This window comes from Sus scrofa, chromosome 3 (genome assembly GCF_000003025.6).
Source record: "Sus scrofa isolate TJ Tabasco breed Duroc chromosome 3, Sscrofa11.1, whole genome shotgun sequence".
NCBI lineage: Eukaryota > Metazoa > Chordata > Mammalia > Artiodactyla > Suidae > Sus > Sus scrofa.
The window spans coordinates 98659106-98678495 of NC_010445.4; the positions used below are offsets into that span (position 1 = coordinate 98659106).

At 35.8% G+C, this 19390-nt stretch overlaps 1 long non-coding RNA gene across 4 annotated transcripts in view; it reads left to right on the forward strand.

Moving 5' to 3' along the window:
- The window catches only part of LOC102165712, a 640592-nt gene that overhangs the window by 169187 nt on the left and 452015 nt on the right, over positions 1-19390 (forward strand). The window lies entirely within an intron of this gene.

The following is a 19390-nucleotide window of genomic DNA, read 5'->3' on the forward strand; positions in this document are numbered from 1 at the left end:
CTTAGTTCTTCTATGAAGTTGTTTTGCTTTCATTCTCACCACCTCCCCTGCCACTGGCAATGCATCCAGCTTTTTGAAATATTCTATACTATGAGGATTTTTCTTGATATCTGATGCTTCCTATTGTGGAAAAAGAAGTGAAGTATTTTTTTCCCCTTAAATAAGCTATAGAATAGATTGAAGATAATCGTTATAAAATGTCACTCTCCCTTGCTTTATGTTATTTCTTGGATGGATGGGATAGAAATTGTTTGGATTAATTCTAAGACATTAAAAATGTCCATGTGAGTGGACCATAGGGTCAGAGGGGGAAATACTTGAAAATAATAATAGACCATGAGGGAAGTTGGTTGAGAGGGTACTACCTACATAATTCACTTACTTTCATCTTAGATAGTGATATGAGGAACTAAGAAGGGAAAATATTTTGATTGCTATTGAAAGTGATTTCAAAAACTGCCTACTTAAAGTTAATGACTGAAGAAATTAGAATAGAATTCATTTTCTTTGGAAGTAGTGTGTTTAATATATTATTTAAGGTCAATTTAACAAATAATAAAATGCACGCAATTGTCTTACAGATGCTGTTGACTAACATGTGAACATTGACTTGCCAGTATAATGAGTCCCTAATCTATATAACACACAGGAATTACTGGTCTGAAAAACTTTTATTATTAATGCAAAATGATCAGTTTTGATTTCTGAATTACTTTTGGCTAGCAGTTGAAATTGATTCTTATTTTAAAAAGAACATCTCCAGCCGTTTAAATGCTGTTTAAGTCCCACTTTTAAAAATAAATCCAATTAAACAGTAAATAAAGTTCTTAATACATTTTCATCTAAACAAAAGCATATCAGTAAAGATGATTTTTAACACTTATGATGCACACTTTTGAATTTCTAGATGCAATTGCTAAAAGATAATTCTTTTTTTTTATACTTCTCAATCATGTTTATTTTTATTTTTTTTATAATTTTTTTATTTTCCCACTGTACAGCAAGGGGGTCAGGTTATCCTTACACATATACATTACAATTACATTTTTCCCCCACCCTTTGTTCTTAAAAGATAATTCTGATATTGCATTTTTGATTGTTCTTTTACTGATTTCTATTGCCTAATTATATAATTTAAATACTTGGTGTACAATATACATGATTTTTAAGAAACAGTTTTTCATAAGTGGAAGGCAAGTTTATAAACCCTTACTATATAATACCACTTTAAGTGCAGGTTAAAAATGATTAGGCTTGAAGCTCAATAGCAAATCATCTTTTATGAAAGAAAAATGAATTTGTATATTTTAATCATTTCCTTTTTTAGTTCCTCATTCACAAAATTAATAATTATATAAAACATTTACCTTGTGGAAAGTCCCTGTAGTACAGCAGGTTAAGGATCCAGCATTGCTGCAGTTGAGATGCAGGTCACAACTGTGGCACGGGTTTGATCCCCGGCCTGGGAACTCCCGTGCGCCGGGGTACGGCCAAACCAACCAAACAAAACCATTTACTTAGTAACTTAAGTTTAATCTATAAAACATGCTTGTACTATTGTTAAATCTATTATACATCTTATTGTTTTTGGCTGTTTTATTCTATGACCTAATAATTATGCAGTGTTGACTTGTATACATTATTTTCCAGATTTTTATGGGTAGTTCCATCCTTTAAAGATTTTTTCCCTATTAAGAATTAAAAAATGAATGCTTATATTTATTTTAAAATAGCCAATAAAACAACATTTTCTTTTTAGTGAGTTTTTAAATAAAGCTATATGTGTGTGTGTGTGTGTGTTCGCACGCGTGAGTGCATGCACGTGTGTATTTGTTATTGGTTCTACGACTTCAGCCAGAACAAAATGTATTAATAGTAGAATTTATATAACCAGTGGCAGGGGCATTGATAGGAATTTTATATTCCAAGTGTGGAGAAAACTTCCCGTTTAAATGTTGTTTATACTCCATTAAAAAAACAAATCAGTTGAAGAGTATTCCTCTGTGGCAGAGTGCTAATTGTTCTCTAGTTATCATTCTCCAATTCTTCTTTATAGAAAATAACATCCCCCAGCCCAAGTTGTAGCTGTGTACACAGCCGTACAACTTGATCACCTTTCTCAGCCTTACTAATACCCAGATGTGGGCTGCAGACACACTTCTGCCTCAAAAGTATGAGTGCAAGGGATAAATGTAACATTCTGGTCATATTCTTTAAAGGAAATTTCTTGCCTTCATTTTTTCTTCTCCTTCTTCTGACAGTCTGGAATGTACAGATAAGATTTTACAGATATGGTTCTAGTCATACACCATAGGGTAGCACCCCAAGTGACAACAGAATGAGAAAGGAGGAACTGGGTCCTTGGAGACCACAGGGGATTGAATTTGCCTTTCTACTTCCCAATCCTATACCGGGACCACCTTCCAATTCTAGACTGTTACGTGGGAAAGAAAAGAACTTTTGTCTTGACCAAGCCAATTGAGCCACTGTATTTTTGAGTCACTAATAGATACACCACATCTTCTTATCTATTTGTCTGTTAATGGACACTTAGCTTACTTCTGTATCTTGGCTATTGTAAATAATGTTGTAATGAAAATTGGGATGCATGTATCTCTTCAGTTAGTGTTTTTGTTTTCTGTGGGAAATACCCAGGAATGAAATTGCTAGATCATATGGCAGTTCTATTTTTAATTTTTTTTGAGAACCCACCCTAATATTTTCCATAATGGCTACACCAGTTTACAATCCCACCAACAGTGTGAGAGGGTTCTCTTTTTTCCATATCTTCATCAGCACTTGTTATTTGTTGTATTTTTTTGAGACAGCCATTCTGACAGGTGTAGGATGGTATCTCCTGGATTTGATTTGCCTTTCCTTGATTATTAGTGATGTTGAGAGCATCTTTTCTGCCTATTGACAATCCACATGTTTTTTTAAATAAATTCAGGTTCTCTGCCCGTTTTTAAATCAGTTTTTGTTGTTTTTTTTTGATGTTGAGTTTTATGTGTTTATTGTATATTTTTGATTATTAACCCCTTGTAATATATATCTCCCATTCATTTGGCTGCCTTTTGGTCTTGTTGACAGTTCCTTCACTGTGCAAAAGCTATTTGGTTTGATGTAGTCCCATTTTCTTATTTTTGCTTTTGTTTCCTTTGCTTCAGGAGACTGATCCAAAAAAATACTGCTGGGTTGATTGACCATATTAAGTACGCATTTATTTCTGGGTTTTCTGTTCTGCTCCATTGATCTATGTGTGTTTTTGTGCCAGTACCATACTGCTTTGGTTATAGTAGCTTTGTGGTATAGTTTGAAATCAGGTAGAGTGATACTTAGAGCTTGGTTCTTCTTTCTCAAGATTCCTTTGGCTATTACAAGTATTTTAGGGTTTTTTTTTGGTATGAATTTTAGAATTATTTGTTCTAGTTTTGTGAAAAGTGCCATTGGTATTTTGATAAGAATTGTGTTGAACCTGTAGATTGGGTAATATGGTTGTTTTAATAATGTTAATTCTTCTAGTCTATGAACAGAGTATATCTTTCCATGTGTTTGTGTTGTCTTCAGTTTCTTTCATTGATGTCTTAAAGTTTTATGAGTATAAGTCTTTTACCTCCTTGGCCAGATTTATTCCTAGGTATTTTATTCTTCTTGACACAATTGTAAATGTTATTATTTTCTTAATTTCTCTATTTTTTTTTTTTTTGTCTTTTTAGGACCGCATACATGGCAATATGGAGGTTCTCAGACTGGGAGTCCAATCAGAGCTGCAGCTGCCAGCCTACACCACAGCCACAGCAATGCCAGATCTGAGCTACATCTATGACCTACACCACAGTTCACAGCAACACCAGATCCTTAACCCACTGAATGAGGCCAGAGATCAAACCTGCATGCTCATGGATACTAGTCATATTTGTTTCCACTGAGTCATAACAGGAACTCACTAATTTCTCTTTCTAATAGTTCTTTGTTTATGTATAGAAATGCAAAGGTTTCTGTGTATTAATATTTTATCCTGCAACTTTACTGAATTCATTGGATTGATTCCTTTTAAAATTACACCCCCAAAATTTAAATACCTAGGAATAAACCTGACCAAGGAGGTGAAAGACTTATATGCTGAGAACTATAAAACATTAATCAATGAAATTAAAGAGGATTCAAAGAAATGGAAGGATATTCCATGCTCCTGGGTTGGAAGAATTAATACTGTAAAAATGGCCATACTACCCAAAGCAATCTACAGATTCAATGCAATCCCTATCAAATTACCCATGACATTTTTCACAGAACTAGAACACACTATCCAAAAATTTATATGGAACCATAAAAAACCCAGAATTGCCAAAGCAATTATGGGGAACAAAAACCAAGCAGGAGGCATAACTCTCCCAGACTTCAGGCAATATTACAAAGCCACAGTAATCAAGACAGTCTGGTACTGGTACCAAAACAGACACATAGACCAATGGAACAGAATAGAGAATCCAGAAATAAACTCAGACACCTATGGTCAATTAATTTTCAACAAAGGAGCCAAGAATATAAAATGTGAAAAAGACAGCATTTTCAGCAAATGGTGCTGGGAAAACTGGATAGCCACATGAAAATCAATGAAACTGGAACACACCCTCACACCATGCACAAAAATAAACTCAAAATGGCTTTAAGACTTAAACATAAGAAAAGGTTTCTGTGTATTAAAATTTTATCCTGCAACTTTGCTGAATTCATTGATGAATTTTAAGTTTTTTTTTTTTTTTTTTTTAGTGGTAGCTTTATGATTTTCTGTATACAATAGCATATCATCTATGGTGACATTTTTATTTCTTCCTTTAAAATCTGGATTCCTTTTATTTCTTTTTCTTACCCGATTGCTGTGGTTAGGACTTCTAAAACTATGTTGAATAAAAGTAGTGAGAATGAGCAATTTTGTCTTATTCCTGATCTTAGAGAAAATGCCTTCAGTTTTTCACCATTAAGTATGATGTTAGCTGTGGGTTTGTCATATATGTCTTTATTATGTTGAGATGTGTTTCCTCTATACCCACTTTGTGGAGAGTTTTTATTATAAGCAGATACTGAATTTTGTCCAAAGCTTTTTCTGCATCTATTGAGATGATCATAGATTTTTATTCTTCAGTTTGTTAATGTGATGTGTCACCTTGGTTGTTTTGTTGATATTGAACCACCTTTGCATCTCTGGGATAAACCTCGAGTGATCATGGTGTATGTCGAATTTGTTTTGATAATATTTTGACCAGTTATATTGGCCTGTGAGCTTTTTTGTGTGTGTGTGGTGCTGTCTGGTTTTAATATTAGAGTGATGCTTGCTCCATAGTATGAATTTGGAAGTGTTCCTTTTTATTCAGGTTTTTTTTTTTTTTTGGAATAGTTTGAGAAGGATAGGTATTAGTGCTTCTTTAAGTATTTTGTAGAATTCACCCTTAAAGCTGTTTTGTTCTGGAATTTTGCTTGTTGGGAGTATTTTTTTTAAAATTACTGATTCTATTTCTTTACTGGTAATTGGTCTGTTTATATTTTCTATTTGCTCTTGATTCCATCTTGAGAGATTGTATGTTTCTAGGAATTTATCCATTTCTTCTAGATTGTCAATTGTGTTGATGTATAATTTTTCGTAATACTCTGTCATCATCCTCTGTATTTCTGTGGTGTTGGTTGGTAACTTCTCCCTTTTCACTTCTGACTTTATTTATTTTGGGTCTATCTTTTTGTCTTGATGAGTTTGGCTAAAAGTTTGTCAATTTTGTTTCTCTTTCCAAAGAACCAACTCTTAGTTTCATATATTTTTAAAATATTTTTTCAGTCTCTATTTTACTCATTTTCATTCTGATCTTAAGTTTTTCTTTTCCTTCTACTGATTTTGGGTTTTGTTGGTTTTTTTCTAGTTCCTGATGATTTGAGATTTTCTGTTTACTGAGACAGGCTTGTATTGCTATAAACTTCCCTTTTAGAACCACTTTTACTGTGTCCTTTAGATTTTTGATTATTGTATTTCCACTTTTCATTTTTATTCATTTTTTGATTTTCTCTTTGATTTCTTCAGTATCCCATTTGTTGTTTAGTAGCATACTGTTTAAACTCCAATTGTTAGTGTTTTTGAAGTTTTACTTCTTTAGTTGATCCTAGTCTTAGAGCATTATTGTCTGAAAAGATTCTTTTTTTTTTTTTTTTTTTTTTTTTGTCTTTTTGCTATTTCTTTGGGCCACTCCTGCGGCATATGGAGGTTCCCAGGCTAGGGGTCCAATTGGAGCTGTAGCCACTGGCCTACGCCAGAGCCACAGCAACGCAGGATCCGAGCTGCGTCTGCAACCTACACCACAGCTCACAGCAACACCGGATCCTTAACCCACTGAGCAAGGGCAGGGACCGAACCTGCAACCTCATGGTTCCTAGTTGGATTCGTTAACCACTGCGCCACGACGGAACTCCTGAAAAGATTCTTGATGTAATTTCAATCTTATATGTATTGTGATTTGTTTCATGGCCTAGCATGTGCTCTATCTTGGAGTATGTTCAAGGCACTTGAATGTTTATTCTGTTGCTTTTGGAGGGAATGTTTTTGTCTGGATCATTTGTGCATTGATATAAATGGGGTGTAAAATTTCCTACTATTACTGTGTTACTGATAGTTTCTATGTTTGTAAATATTTGCTTTATATATTTAGGTACTCCTGTGTTGGGTGCATTTATAACTGTAGTGTATTCTTATTAGATTGACCTTTGATCATTATTTAATGTCCTTTTTTGTCTTTTGTTACTATTTGTTTTAAAGTCTATTTTGTCCAATAAGAATTTTGCTATTCCACCTTTATTTTTGTTTCTATTTGCAGGGGATACCTTTTTCCATCTCTCACTTTCAGTGTTTTTTTTTTTTTTAATTTAATCTTAGTGAGCCTCTTATAAGCAGCATATATGGATCTGTTTTTTTTAAAAATCCATTCAGTTAGTCTTTGTCTTTTGATTGGCACATTTAATGCATTTAAATTTAAAATGACTCGATAGGTATGTACTTATTGCATTTTGTTGATTATTTTATGGTTGTTTTCATAATTTTTTTTTTTTTTTACTTTCTTCTCTATTATTGCTCTTTCCTTGTGATTTGAAGACTACTTTTAGTATTTTCTTTGGATTACTTTCTCCTTTTGGCATGTGTATCTATTATAGATTTTTGGTATATGGTTACCATAAGGCATGTGTGTATGTGTGTGTGTATGATTTTTTTTTTTTTTGGCTGTGCCTACAGCATATGGAAATTCCTGGGCCAGGGAGTGAACCTGAGCCACAACAGTGACAACACTGGATCCTTAACTACTAGGCCACAGGGAACTCCTCTATATGATTATTTGTTTTTTGTCTTTTGTCTTTTTAGGGCTATACCTGCAGCATATGGAGGTTCCAAGGATAGGGGTCAAATTGGAGCTATAGCTAGCCTATACCACAGCCACAGCAACTCCAGATCCAAGCTGTGTCTGTAACCTACACCACAGCTCGTGGTAATGTCAGATCCTTAACACACTGAGCAAGGCCAGGGATAGAACCCGAGTCCTCATGGATCCTAATTGAGTTCGTTAACCCCTGAGCCATGATGAAAACTCCAATATATGATTATTATTATTATTATTTTTTGTCTTTTTCTAGGGCTGCACCCACGCATTTGGAGGTTCCCAGGCTAGGGGTCTGATTGGAGCTGTAGTTGCTGGCTTAGCCAGAGCCACAGCAATGTGGGATCCAGCTACATCTGTGACCTACACCACAGTTCACAGCAACACCAGATCCTTAACCCACTGAGTGAGGCCAGGGATCAAACCTACAACCTCATGGTTCCTAGTTGGATTCGTTAACCACTGAGCCACGATGAGAACTCCTAATATATGATTATTTAAAATTGATGATTTTTTAGGTTCAAATGTATTCTAACAATTGTACATTTTTCATCTCCCACCCCTACTTTTAATGTTTTGTCATCGTTTTTAATCTTTTTGTTTTGTGTATCCTTTTAACAACTTATTGTGGTTATAGATGATTTTACTACTTTGTCTTTTAACCTTCCTACCAGTTTTTTAATTGGCTGACCTTCTACCTTTACTGTATGTTTGTTTTCTCCTTTTCATAATTTTCATATATCAAGGCGTGGCCCTTTCTTTTCCACTTAGAAAATTCCTTTAACATTTCATTTAAGCTGGTTTAGTGGAGCTGAGCTCTTTTTAGCTTATGTTTGTCTGTAAAACTCTTTCTCTCCTTCAAATCTGAATATTCTTCTAAATGTTTAAGTAAAATTAAAAGCTTATATATCAGATCTTAAAAGAGCTTTACCTTGAATACTTGTATATCAGGAAAAAAACCACAAATATTATCGAAAGTATTATAAAAATACTTTTAAATGAATTACAGAGATATTGATTTGGTAGATTTAAGTTTACTTCATAATATATTACATCTTATTATTTTTATATCTTTATTCCTAGGGTTAGAATCTTATCTTAAACTTTGTCAGGTTACAGGTTCTGAAGTATCAAGGAACTTATTTTTTTTGTTATATTGAATAATTAACTATTAGAGTCAGTTGCAGTTGTTCAACGTGCAATGGCGTGCTTTAGCTGGGTCCCATTTTAGTAGAAATAAATGTGCTTTCAGTAGGGCTTTTAAATCTTACCATGTGGCTTTTTATGTAGGCTTTAGCTGTGGAACTTAGTTTTCCTCCCAGTGATATGTTCTTTAAGTTCCTCTTAGGCAATGTTATATACAATGTTCTGAAACTGTTCTATTTTGACCTCTTTTGTGAGCATTACTAGGAAATTATATTTAGTATATATTAATACCATATTTTAATTAGTAAGGCTATTGAACGTTCCTCTTGTGGGAGACAGGGATGAGGCTTGCATAAAAATACATCCTTTTTAGGATATTTGGCTAATCTATCACCTTGGAATACAATTATGCTGTGCATGACCAGCAATGCTGATTAACTTTGGATTGTCTTTCCACTGGGTATGACTAGATGTAACCACTAATGATGAATCTTTCCTGTTCTTGTAACTGTTTCTGCCAATACTTGGACTCTTTGACTTATTCCAATTCCCTGCACCCACTCCATTTTCACCGGAAGAACACAGCACATTTGCATACATTGTATACTTAATAGAACACAATATTTATATTAATATTCCTCACAACATTAATATTATCAAAGCGATTCTATTCTGATTGGATTGTTTTTTAATGTAGTTTTATGTTAATTTTCTCTGTTTTTAAAAAAACATAATGGACATTTAATTGCTTAGTTTGTACTAACTGACAAGGTATCCTTAGTTTTTAAATTTGCACAGTTGTTGAAATTGGCCAGTGAGAGTTCCTATAATCTTTCTCCTTAGTCACCTCATAAATTACATACATTTTGGAAGTGTCCTTGCTTTTTAACCAGAAGATGTTGCATTCCCTTCATGATAGTTTATTTGAGATTAGTTTCCTTGTTCTTTTTGTTGTAAGAGGGTATAAATGAAAGTTGATGATGAGCAAAAATTTTGAGTTGTGTTACTTCTGTCAAGGAGGAAGAAATTTTCCTTTACCCTTCTATGTTCTTCTGGCTGGTCTAAGAATTCAACTGACATGAGATAGAGTAACAGGAGACAAAACAAAACAGAAATTTAAGAATAAGTATACATGGGAAGGATCTAGGAGGACTGATTAACTTGCCAAAATGGCTAAAGCCCTCGCCTTAAATATCATCCTTAGCTAAAAACAAAAAAGGATTTGAGGGTGGAAAGCATCAGTTATGGTAGTAACCAGAAAAAGCACAGTAAACAAGAGTAAGATTGTACTTGTGATTTAAGGCTATTGCCTTCTCCATTGATAAGATCTAGAGATTTGGTTATCTTCTTCCTGGCACAGGGAGTGAGACACTCTTACAGTTGGAGTTTTCTCTTATAAATGTAGATGTTTCTTACAAAAGTGTAACTTCTTTCCTACTTGATTTTCAGAGTTTCTCCCATGTCTTTGGTTTCTTAGATAATAAGCAGCTTAAAATAATCCTTATGTGAAAGAGACATATTTTGGGGTGATTTGTTTCACCTCCCATACTTCTAATGATAGAGATGCAAAAGAAATATTTCTACCTAAGGCCTTGGGTTCACATTGATTTTTCCGTTTTAGCAGCTGATATTATGAAATCCTTTAAACTTTATGTCTAATATAATCTTTATTTTCTTTTTAATGTACCATTTAGATTTTTAACCTCTTCAAATTGACAATGTGCTCTTTTTATTGAAAATTTTTATGTCTTATCCATTACTTTTTGAAGGGAGGAGAGAGGAAGTATCTAACTTGAGGGTTCACAGAATTTTTCAATTGACAAGGACTTTAGAGATTGTTAGTGCATTCCTTTCATTTTACAAGGAAAAAATGGAATACTCAGAATGGACGGCTTTCTCTATGTTGTGTTCATGTGTATATGTGGATGTGTACACACACACGGACATACACACGCAACTTCTTAAATTGTTAAAGCTATTTGTCATACCTCCTGGAGTTGAATTTTGATAAGTTCCCTGTAAGTATCTCAGGGTCCCCAGACAGATTTGCAGATATATCAGACTGTCCTAGGGTCTGGATTAAGACTGATGCTCTCTCCCTAAGAGGCTACTCTGAAGCTATACCTAAGGGTGGGAATTAAATCAAGCCTCTCCCAGACCAACCTCAGTCTGTTCAGAAAATGAAGGATTATCAAACTGCTCCCTATTTAGAATAGGAAAAAACATATTGCTAGAGGGACAGTTCAAGCCTCAGGCTAGTCTGAGCTCATGCCACCTGTGTATCTGCCGTGATTGTTCAGTATTTTAAGAAATTTTCAGAGTTCCCATTATGGCGCAGCAGAAATGAATCCATGAGGTTACAGGTTCAATCCCTGGCCTCCCTCAGTGGGTTAAGGATCTGGCATTGCCCGGCTGTGGTGTAGGCCAGTAGCTACAGCTCTGATTGGACCCCTAGCTTGGGAACCTCCATATGCTGCGGGTGCAGCCCGAAAAAGACAAAAAAAAAAAAAAAAAAAAAAAGAAAAAGAAATTTTCAAGGCCAATGGTATGTCTTATGACTGAGTTCTAAGCATGAAAAATTAGGTAAAAATTCGATCATCTTGGAAATCATCTAGCTCAATTTCCTTATTTTCAGACAGTAAATACAAATCTGGTTTAAGTTTTGTAGAACATTTAATTATTGTGGCATTGAAATACATAATGAGCAATTTGTTCTAACTTTTTTAGGAGTCAGAATAAAAATAAGAAACAATGCACTTTAATTAGATTTAAAGCTGTTTCTGATTAGAGTGTTTTGGATTATTAGAGTTAAAACTTTCTACATTATATTTTAAGGCATTTTAATTTCAAATAGATGTCAGATAAACATTGCCAGTGTGCTATGTTCATTAAAAGCGCATTTTGTAATTTTGCTACACAGCGAAAGCTGAGGGGTGAACATCCATTGTCATTCCCACCATATCTAATAATATAAATTTAACATAATTATGTCTGTTATTCCCTCATCCCTGTTACCCCAAACTGGATACACCTCTTGGTGGGTATCGAGCCAATAGATACAACTAAGCCAAAGGATGGGAAAAGGAAGGATTTATTATTACTTGAAGCAATTAAAGAGAACCCCGGGGATCTTTCCCAAAGCAATGTCTCCCATAATAGCAAAACTGGAAATGTTTTAAGCTAAAGCTACGTGCAAATTCATGAGTGGGCTTGAGCAGGAAAGAAATCGGCATAGAATGGGGGCAGAGGTTGAGTCCAAGTTTTAGTTGACTAAAGTCAGGAGGGTCAACATCATCATTCCATCCTCTACCTGGATGGGGGCCTTAGTTATTGCAAAGCTCAAAGATGTATTGTTATATTCCTTGAGGAACCAGGACCCTGCTCCAAGGTTACACTCTTGTTTCTTGACTGTTCCTCCTTTGTTTCTGCATTCCCTCCCTTCCCTGATTAGCAACTGTTTGAATCTGCCCTTTGGAACTCAGGCAATGTCAAGGAGGCTGAATGATGCCTGTTTCCTACGAATAAGATAGAGGATACAGAAAGGATTTGTACCCGGGAGACCCACAGGGTCTGCTCAGTTTCATCCCCAGCAGAAGCTTTAAAAATTTTTTATTGTACTTACTTGTATTTGTTTCTTTGGATCTTTTTTGGAAAGAGCATAAAGGTAAAAAAATGTGTTTTTTTAGACTAACATACTTTTTTGCATATATTACAACTTAACACTTTAGATAACTATGATAACAGAACTAAGAAATATGAAAACAAGAATCCTATAGAAGTTAGTAAGACCCATGTCTTAGCCTACAATGAATTTAAAGTCAGTATAAGGAGTATTTTGTACAACTAGTTTTACACATACATGATTGTTTTCAATATTACTAAAGATCTTCAAAAATATAATAATGGTCAATTCTATTACCTTAAAAATTACATTCTTAAATTCAAAGAACAAAGAAAGATGAGAAATTGAAGCTTTCCTTTAGAAGATGTCTTAAAAAGCTGTCACTGAGTCAAAGAAGTAATTTGATAAAGACAGTAGTCGACTAGAAATAGAAACTGCTATTTAGTGCCTGGAATAAAGCCCTGGAAACAGACAGCTACACAGCTATATGTTATAGACTTTACTGGGCTATTAGCTTTATTGTTCAGAGCATATTGATTTATGCAAGAGAATCAGCAACTTTAACTATTTCTTGGATGAAATGAACAATTATTTCATATTAAAACTTAAGAAAAAATTACACAGCTCATTTAAATTCATGGTACTGCCTTGGTAATTTTCATTACACTAATTTGCAAATATAATAACTCATCTCTAAAATCCTGTTGTCTGGCACTTACTTCTTAGCAAAATCTACTAGGGCAGAATTTCACTAACATCTCATGTCATAATGATTTCTCTCCTTTTCTTAGTTGGGGAAGATTTTTTTCTTAGCCTACTTTAAAGCAGTCAGGAAAACGAGTGATTAAAGCATATCTAGTGGTGCAGTGTCCTTAGTTTTATGGCCTGTGTTGCTTTCTTAAGTTATAGACAAAATATTCATTGTAAATTTATTGTGAGGGGACGTATGAGTCCACCTTAGCACACTGTAATCCAAATGTGTGAAGGAAACCATCTATCTTCCCTTATTGTATAACTGATCTCATTTGTCCTCAAGCCCTTATGCTCACAAAGGGAAAGAAAACCTTAATTTGTCCGTTATGTGTAATTCCATCTTTCTTCAGTTTCAACTAGTTTTTCAGTGAGGATATTTGCAAATAATTGAAGTCTGTTCTCCCTCCTTCCTCGGCCCTCCCCAGATGGTTCTCTTCTTGGTTAATAGAGAGGTACCCAGGCCCACATGGTGTTGAATGAGAGCTCCATGCATGTTTCTTTTCCATCGAGATGTTTATCTTGATGGTTTCTGGGCAACGGTGTCTAATGTCATTGCTATCTTTATCTATTATGATGATGGTCCATGACTGGTGTGATTCTGGGTTTGTTTCTTCCTATGGTCAAAATGCAATAATGGCCTTTCTCTTGGGTGACTCTGTCATCCCCCTCATAACTGTGCCCTATCTTTAGCTCCTCCTGGCAGTGGTTTTCCTGATTTGGTGGAGACACCAATTTGTTCATTTTCTTAGATAGTCTCCCGTATGAACATTCTACTACAGAATCCCTCATCTTCTTTTTGCAATAATCTTATCCCGGCTAGAGAACTCAACTTCTTTTCATTCTTTCTGGGACCTGTTGGGAGTTCTGCTTCCTCTACATACCTGATATGGGCCAAAACACAGCATCCTGACTCTAATTGCCCTATGTTAAGGCAGGGCCTTCTTCAGCATGGTCCCCTTACAGAGACTGAAAGGGGGATGATGACACAAACCCATCTGCTTTTGATTTCTCTGGTCTTTCTGGGCCCTTCCTATCGTTTTTCCTTGGGTTAGGCCCCAGTGCTGAAGGTATTTTGGGAGCAGATCAGGTAAAAGGAGGACACTCATGAATAACCTCTTATTCCTTTCTCTTTCTACCAGTTTCCTTTTCCTTTGGCCAAAAAGGCTTTATTCTTTGTCCTCTTGTTGGGACATCCTTTAGTCAAATCCTATTTTTTTTTTTCAGTGGATTTACCCTTTTAACTGGGGACAGAAAATGGCTAAAGATTGCAAGGAAAGAAATCAAAAGGGGAAATGTATCAGTAGACATTAAAAAATATATATAGTCGTTACATCCTTCTTCAAAATACGCTTGAAATTTGGTAGAATGTTGTCCCTGTTTAAAAGTGAAGAGCCAGTGAGAGAAATTAAGGGCAGTCAGATACAAGCCTATAACTTGAGTTTTTCCCTGCTGTGGAAATACACCAACCAGGAATATTTATTGGAACCTCTATATTGTGTTTGAAGTTTTGGGAATATTTACAAAATATAGGACACTGGCCCCATCCTTAAGGAATTTACCATCTAGTTTTGGAGATAAGACTGATGTGCTATTGATTAAAGGTGGCAAGTAAATGTTCCATGACTCAACATTATCATCGTTCGTAGATAAAGTGATTGGTTCAGACTGGTCTGGTGAGGGTGAAATGTAAGCTAATCTTAGAAATGTGGGTAGGATTCATATTGCCAAAGTAAAGAGAGGATGGTGGTCTAAGGGGAAGACATGACTATAAGAAATTATGAAGAAGAAGATACAAAGTTTATTTGAGGAACAAATAATCCATTTTTTTTTAGCCAGTCATCTGTGTAAGCAGTGCTTCCTAAGATTGAACAAGAATCTTGGAGGTATCATATACTGAGACATCGAGACTAGATTTGCCCCAATTAACATTTTACTGAACATGGCACTTGGGAAAAGTTGTGACCTGGGAATAAACTGTGTTAATGCAATAGGGTGACTGCTGTGAACACACATGCAAGTTCTAAGGGAATTGGGTGGTCAAAAGAGGTTCCAAAGAGTGTGGAAACTGGTTGTTGTTTTATCAAGGCTGCCATGGTGAGAGGAAATACAGAAGCTAAGTATCTTTGCAACTGAGTAGAATACAGAATTCAGAAGCTGTAATATTTGAAGACCAGATGGCTACAGGGGAGGTTCGTTAGTGAGTACAAAAGCTGTAATCCAAAGAAAGACTCGAGTCCTGAGACTGGCAGGAGGAAGAATGGGCCCCATCTCTGAAGGAGTCATCCGGATAAGGACACAGGCTTGAGGAACAGCAAGGGTCACTTAAGCTCTCATCTAACATCAAGGCTTCTGGATAACATACAAATAAATGTATGTGAGTTGCTCCAGGTTACACAGTTTACTGGAAAGTATAGCTTTTGGAGTCACACTTTACCGAGATCCAGACAGTGTCAGTTTTACCATTGGCTGTGTGTATGATCTAGAGTCAGCAACTTTATCTCTCCTTCTCTCTCTCTTTTGTTTTTTGTTTTTTTTTTGGTTTTTTCCTTTTATGGCTGCCCTGCAGCATATGGAATTCCACAGCCAGGGATCAGATTCAAGTCACAGTTGTGACCTATGTCACAGCGCAGCAATGCCAGATCCTTTAACCCTCTGTACCTGACCAGGGATCAAACCTGTGTCGTGGTGCTGTAGAGACAATGCTGATCCCACTGTGTCACAGCAGGAACTCGAGTCAGTAACTTTAATATCCATTTTTTTTTAAATTTGTAATTTATTTTTTATTTGATTTATTCTTTTTTTTGGTTTTGTTTTTGGTCTCAATGTGTAGTTGCTTAAAGTGGAATCTCTGTTCCCAGACCAGGGACTGAACCCAGGCCACAGTAGTCAAAGCGTCAAAGCACTGAATCCTTACCACTTTTAGGGAACTTCCCCCATTTTTAGGGAACTTCCCCCTACTTTTAAAAAATGAAGATGAAATCTCATGATTAAAGAGTCATGTCGAGAATCGTTGGTGGATGAAGTTATATATGTAGATCATTATATATGAGATCATACCATGTTCTCATCCTCAAGTGCTTAGAACCTCGTTCACCTACAAGCCACACAGTACCTCCGATCAAATGCCTGCTGTTGAATTCATTATCTTCGCTCTCAAGCTTGCTTTCTTCCTATTTCCTATTTGTGTTTATGCACTACCACACTCCCTGTTGGTAAGTCTTTAACCCAGAGGCAATAAGGATGCAGAGTCAGGGTTAGGGTGAGGCAAGAGATGTGAGTTGTGCAAATATAGGGTTGGATTTTGTCTTTATTGAAAATTTTGATGTTTTGTTCTTAATGCATTTTTTGGAATACATTTTATTTTAAAAATACTGCATTAAAATATTTACTTCCATTACTAAAGTTTTTTTGTGCCTCCTTAAACATTGGGCATGAGGTGAGAACCTTACCTGCCTCATCCTAGCCTTGGCCCTAAAAGGATGCTCTACCTAGAGAAATATTATGTTTGCTCTGTGTATTGGTCTTTAAAATTTGAATTAGTTTGCTTATGTTTAAAAATAGGAGAGAATCCAGATTTCTGGCTTTTCTTGAAAAATTATAAAACCTGGCAACACTAGACTTGCATTCCCATGACAGCAGTTGGACAGTGTTGAATACTAGCAAGTTTTTCTAGATGTCATGAATGCTCCAGTTTGTCCCAGTTCCTATCATTCCCTCTTTGGATGTACCAGTATGTTCCTGTACTTTACCTCTGTACACCGTCTGTTTGTTCTCACATTCCTTATTCTTTTCCTTCTTCTTCCTTCATACCTTCCAGACTGACTGTTTCATCACACTTTATTTTTGAAGTTACTCTTCTATCCTTTTTTTCTGGCCAGCTCTTCTCCTGGTTATGCTGCGCTATGTCTATAGGATCGAAAAACAGTAGAACTTTATTTATTTTTTATTTTTTTCAGTTATTTTTTTAATTATTATTTTTTTATTACTCAAATGAATTTATCACATCTGTAGTTGTATAATGATCATAACAATCTATTTCATAGGATTTCCATCCCATAGCCCAAGCGCATTCCCCCACCCCCCAAACTGTCTCCTTTGGAAACCATAAGTTTTTCAATGTCCGTGAGTCAGCATCTGTTCTGCAAAGAAGTTCAGTCTGTCCTTTTTTCAGATTCCACATGTCAGTGAAAGCATTTGATGTTGATGTCTCATTGTATGGCTGACTTCGCTTAGCATGATAGTTTCTAGGTCCATCCATGTTGTTAAAAATGCCAGTATTTCACAGTGGGAAAATAAAAAAAAAATACAGAAAAAAAAATGCCAGTATTTCATTCTTTTTAATGACTGAGTACTATTCCATTGTGTATATGTACCACATCTTCTGGATCCACTCCTCTGTCAATGGACATTTAGGTTGTTTCCATGTTTTGGCTATTGTAAATAGTGCTGCAATGAACATTGGAGTACATGTTCCTTTGTTAGTCGTGGTTTTCTCTGGATAGATGCCCAGGAGTGGGATTGCTGGGTCAAATGGTAGTTCTATGTTTAGTTTTCTGAGGAATCTCCATACTGCTTTCCACAGTGGTTACACCAATTTACAATCCCACCAACAGTGTACTAGGGTTCCTTTTTCTCCACACCCTCTCCAGCACTTATTGTTTGTAGACTTTTTGATGATGGCCATTCTGGCTGGTGTAAGGTGGTACCTCAGAGTGGTTTTTGATTTGCATTTCTCTAATGATGAGTGATGTTGAACATCTTTTCATGTGTTTCTTGGCCATCTGTATGTCTTCTTTGGAGAACTGTCTGTTTAGATCTCCTGCCCATTTTTTGATGGGGTTATTTGTTTTTTTGGTGTGGAGCTGCAGAAGGTGTTTATAAATTTTGGAGATTAATCCCTTTTCAGTTGATTCACTTGCAAAGATTTTCTCCCATTCTGTGGGTTGTCTTTTTGTGTTGTTTAGGGTTTCCTTTGCTGTGCAGAAACTGAAGTTTGATTAGGTTCCATTTGTTTATTTTTGTTTTTGTTGTCAATACTCTAAGAGGTGGATCTGAGAAGATATTGCTGTCTTTTATGTCAGAGAGTGTTTGGCCTATGTTTTCCTCTAAGAGATTTATAGTGTCCGGTCTTATAGCTAGGTCTTTAATCCATTTGGAGTTGATTTGTGTGTATGGTGTTAGGGAGTGTTCTAATTTCTTTCTTTTCCATGTGGCTGTTCAGTTTTCCCAGCACCACTTATTGAATAGGCTGTCCTTTCTCCATTGTATATTCTTGCCTCCTTTGTCATGGATTAGTTGGCTGTAGGTGCGTGGGTTTAATTCTGGGCTTTCTATCCTGTTCCACTGAACTATATGTCTGTCTTTGTGCTAGTACCATGCGTTTTTGATGATTGTTGCTTTGTAGTATAGTGTGAAGTCTGGTAGCCTAATGCCTCCAGCTCCATTTTTCTTTTTCAGGATGTTTTTGGCTATTTTGGGTGTCTTGTGCTTCCAAACAAACTTTAAAATATTTTGTTCAATTTCTGTGAAAAATGTCCTTGGTAATTTTCTAGGGATTGCATTGAATCTGTAGATTGCCTTGGGTAGTATAGTCATTTTGATAATATTGACTCTTCCAGCCCAAGAGCATGATATGTCTTTCCATCTATTTGTGTCATCTTTGATTTCTTTCATCAGTGTTTTATAGTTTTCAGAGTACAGGTCTTTTGTCTCTTTGGGTAGGTTTACTCCTAGGTATTTTATTCTTTTGGATGCAATGGTAAATGGGATTGCTTCCCTAATTTCCTTTTCTGCTCTTTCATTGTTAGTGTATAGAAATGCTGTTGATTCTGTGCGTTAATTTTGTATCCTGCAACTTTGCCAAATGCATGGATGAGCTCTACCAGTTTTCTGGAAGAGTCTTTAGGATTCTCTAGGTATAGTATCATGTCACCTGCAAATAGTGGTAGTTTGACTTCTTCCTTTCCAATTTGGATTCCTTTGATTTCTTTTACTTCTCTGATTGCTGTGGCTAGGACTTCCAGAACTATGTTGAAGAGTGGTGGCGAGAGCAGACATCCTTGTCTTGTTCCTGATCTCAGTGGGAATTCTTTCAGCTTTGCACCATTGAGAATGATCTTAGCAGTGGGTTTGTCATATATGGCCTTTATCAGGTTGAGGTAGGTTCCTGCTGTGCCCACTTTCTTAAGGGTTTTTATCAGGAATGGGTGTTGGATTTTGTCAAAGGCTTTTTCTGCATCTATTGAGAGGATCGTATGGTTTTTATTCTTCAGTTTGTTAATGTGGTGTATCACACTGATGGATTTGTGAATATTGAAGAACCCTTGCATCCTTGGGATAAATCCCACTTGATCATGATGTACAATCCTTTTCATGTATTGTTGGATGTGGTTTGCTAGTCAGTGGATGTGGCTGAAGTCAGTGTGGGGGCTTGCTGTAGGCTTCCTGATGGGAGGGGCTG